Below are 3,672 nucleotides of genomic sequence, written 5' to 3' on the forward strand. Positions count from 1 at the left end.
CCACAGATTTTTAAAAAATGCATGCGAAGGGTTCGGCGAATCCATAATGAATGTTCACATTGGCCATAACATTAGGTACGCCAATGCAGTCAATTCGATCTGTCTAAAATCTACATGACTGTACAAAAAAAAAAAAAAAAAAAGGACTTACAATCAATGCCACATAATATTTGCATGATCTTAATAAAAGTTATGGAACTTTATGATACGAGTCTAAACAAATGGCGTGCATGGCGTGAGGGGTAGCTAAGCTAAGGCTAAACCTGCAAATCCAAAAAGAAAAAGAGTCGATCTTATTAAAGGACTTACAATCAATGCCACATAATATTTGCATGATCTTAATAAAAGTGGTGGAACTTTATGATACGAGTCTAAACAAATCGTGTGCATGGCGTGAGGGGAAGCTAAGCTAAGGCAAAACCTGCAAATCCAAAAAGAAAAAGAATCTATCTCATTTGGCTCTACCGCCTCATACTGCTCTTCTCCCTTCACTGGCCTCTTCACACAAAGGCTGGGGGTGGAGAAAGCAGCGAGGGAGGGGGGGTAGGGTGGTAAGCACAAAAAGGACTCTTGCCTGGGGGAGAGGGAGCGTGATAAAGGGGGTAGATGGAGGGCAACACAAGGGTCAACGGAGGGAGGGGGGGGTATGAAACCTGAGAGGCAAAAAGCCAGCGAATGAGAAAGCTGAGCTACAAATATGAGCTTGTGATTGTTCTTTCGGTGAACAAAATACTTCCAAGTATCCCTTTAAGTACGGTTATATGGAAAATCCAGGTTTGTAAATCACAAACAGATCCATGTAGATGGCGATGTTGCATCGCTTTGAGATAAAGATTAAGGCTGAATCTCAAGCAACAATGTACACGCCTCCAGGCAGAGGAACTTCATTCAAACACCTTCACGGTTTGTATTTTTATGAACGGGATAAGCGTCGAGACGCCTTCACCAAGCACCCGCAGGCGCATGATGTCATCCACGCCTCTCCTTCAGCAGAGGATGACAGGAGCGGCGAGAGGACGAAGAGGAGGAGGCTCACACACACCCTGTCCGTCCTTTTCATTACCCACGGCTTCCTGCCGTCCACACACACACACACGCACACACCCCTCTGATCTGACTCAGCTGCGCCTCGCTAACCCTACTCACAAAATCGTTGCGATGACAAAATCTTCCATCATTGAATCCTTTGGCTGTTCAGCAAAAGCGACCCTTTTGTTTGTCTACTCGTATAAAACTATGAGGTGGACTCACCAATGTCGTCAGATGATTCGAGACAGGAGCAGCGAAATCCTGAAAAGATATGAATTTGGATCATTACATTTTCAACATAAACATTCTGCTGTTATTTGCAAGCAAGTAGTGAGAGGCTGTGTGAATAAGTCTCCATCTAGTGAACGACGTGTTGTATCGCAGCTCTCACGAGCTGCAAGATTGCTGATTATCTCCCCCCGAAAAAAATATTTCACTTTATATTCACTCGATTTGATATGAGAGATTTTGTCACGAGATCTGCAGTTGCCACATAATAACAGTGGACAACAATTTTAGGGACACCTGCAAAATGTTCACTGACCACAAAAATAAAATATAATTGATTAAAAAAAAAGAAGCTTGTTTTGAGACCTGTGCATTTCATGGGGCGTACCAAAATAAATCAGAAAGTGGTATATAAAAAAAAAGAAACTAATTTTAAGTGACTTGGAGTGACTTATTTGAAGCACCTGTGGAATCGTACATGAATGCACACTACAAACACAATCTGTAATTTGAAATAATTGGCATTTTTTTCTTCATTTTAAATCTCGATATCTAATCTTTTTTCAATGTCATTTGGGGTTAAATACATTTAAAACTCAACGCCGTTGGGAAGTCAGCTTACCAGTTCCCCGCAGTGCTGTGGCGCCCTCCAGTGGCGCTGAGCCCGAAGTGCAGCAGGATCGGTGCGCAGAGGGGTGGAGACACCAACTGCATCCATTCCGGAGGAAGAACATTCAAACGTTCTTCCTGGAAATGACAGAGAACCCGCCACAACTTCACTACATCACATAACGTGAGACAAAATACAACGAAGCCTCCTGCCCGACGAAAACATCCCTAAAAAAAATAAAAAATAAAATAAAAATAGTTCCCCCTCCCAGAAATTGTCCGCCAGCGCTTCACGCAGCGTGGGCACGGACTCTACGCAGATTTATGAGAACGTCGATTGCGACATCTCACCTTCCCGTAAACTATTCTCCGTGTGGCATCAGCAGCATCGAGCGATCGAGTCAAAGTTAACATGGCTGCGAAGTGAATCCACGCAAACGGTCATTCACACGCTGCTCGTGAGTTTCTGTCCCAAGAAGAAAAAAAAAAGGCCTGCAACATTGTCACGGCATTTTCTAACAGCAAAAAAAAAAAAAAATTGGGGGATTTTTCTCACCTTTTCCACGGCTTGGTAGTTTTAATGGAGATTGCGCATCTCCTCTCCCGGCCGCGGATGACGCAGAACAAGTGTCGATGTGCACATCCATGACGCGTTTTGATGCAAACATGCGCAGGCAGGGAAGGTGTCGGCCCATGGGCAAGGCATGATCCACAGCTCGCTTCTCCTCCTCTTGATGCGATTGTTGAACCATCTGCTGAGAAAATCGGCCGTTCAAATAGAATCGAATGCGATCTAGGCTGGCGATAGAATCCGCTCCGGAACATTTCCACGGAGGAAGATCCACAACAAGCACTCGGTCAAAAAGAAATTGCGCAGTTTTATTTTCCAATGACACGCAGAGGCTCCCTTTTTTCTTATGTCCCCGTTGAAGGGCCCTTTCCCTCCCTTTCCTCCTCCTCCTCCTCCTCCTCCCTTCCTCTCCTTTCTCTCTTCCCTCATGCAGGTTTATTTTCGGTGGAACTGCCTCGCTCGGACATTAATCGCCCCGCCCCCGTAGTCACATACTGTAAGAACTAAAAAAAACAACAACAAAAAAACAACAACTCCAAAATGTCTCGATGCAGCCATTAGTAGACCTCCCTCTCTTTTGGCTCCACTTCAGGAATCAAATGTCAGGAGATGCTATGGGTGCTGCTAATCGTATTTTCCCCGAAGAGAAGGAAATTTGAAGGCCGCATCAACTTGATTCGAGTCACAGTCGCATAATATACACCGCGTAGTATTGGTAGATGACAATCAATCAAGTTGACGATCGTAGGAAGAAGTTTTGCATTTTTGGAGGACATCAATAAAATTCAAATGATCTGCCTTGCTGTTTTGGAATAATGAATTCACATCATTTTTCATTTTTCTTTTTTTTTTTTTTTACTTTTTATGAACAGTATATTTTTTTATGTCCATTTCTGTTGTAATTAACTTGACGCCAGTGCATTTGCATTTTTTTAAAAACTCTTATGTGCAATACTTAATTGAATCAAAGTATTTTTCCACATCTGGCTCGGATCACCCATTTTGAAAATTCAATCAATTTGTTTTGGAGAAATCAGAACATAAGTACTGTTGGAACACTTCTAAAATCAGTGCCAATGTTTCTTTTGGGGTTCTTTTAAGTGCAGTGGTTCAAATTAGTTTTACCCTAGCTAATAATAACACAGTTAAACTTTTTGGGAAGAAAACCTCGTCCATCTTTTTTTTTTTTGGGCCTACTACATTCCAGTATTTGAATATTGATCTTTATAGTCATA

At 42.6% G+C, this 3,672-nt stretch overlaps 1 protein-coding gene across 1 annotated transcript in view; it reads right to left on the reverse strand.

Moving 5' to 3' along the window:
* The window catches only part of LOC147060123 (uncharacterized), a 41,940-nt gene extending 39,961 nt beyond the window's left edge, over positions 1-1,979 (reverse strand). The window contains exons 1-2 of the mRNA XM_085901101.1: positions 1,880-1,979; positions 1,252-1,290 (exon numbers count right to left, since the gene is read on the reverse strand). The gene's annotated coding sequence lies outside the window, so the exon portion shown is untranslated. The remainder of the gene's footprint in view (positions 1-1,251; positions 1,291-1,879) is intronic.
* Between the last annotated feature and the right edge of the window lie 1,693 nt (positions 1,980-3,672).

Source organism: Syngnathus leptorhynchus, chromosome 2, assembly GCF_054491065.1.
Source record: "Syngnathus leptorhynchus isolate UIUO chromosome 2, UIUO_Slep, whole genome shotgun sequence".
NCBI classification, from domain to species: domain Eukaryota; kingdom Metazoa; phylum Chordata; class Actinopteri; order Syngnathiformes; family Syngnathidae; genus Syngnathus; species Syngnathus leptorhynchus.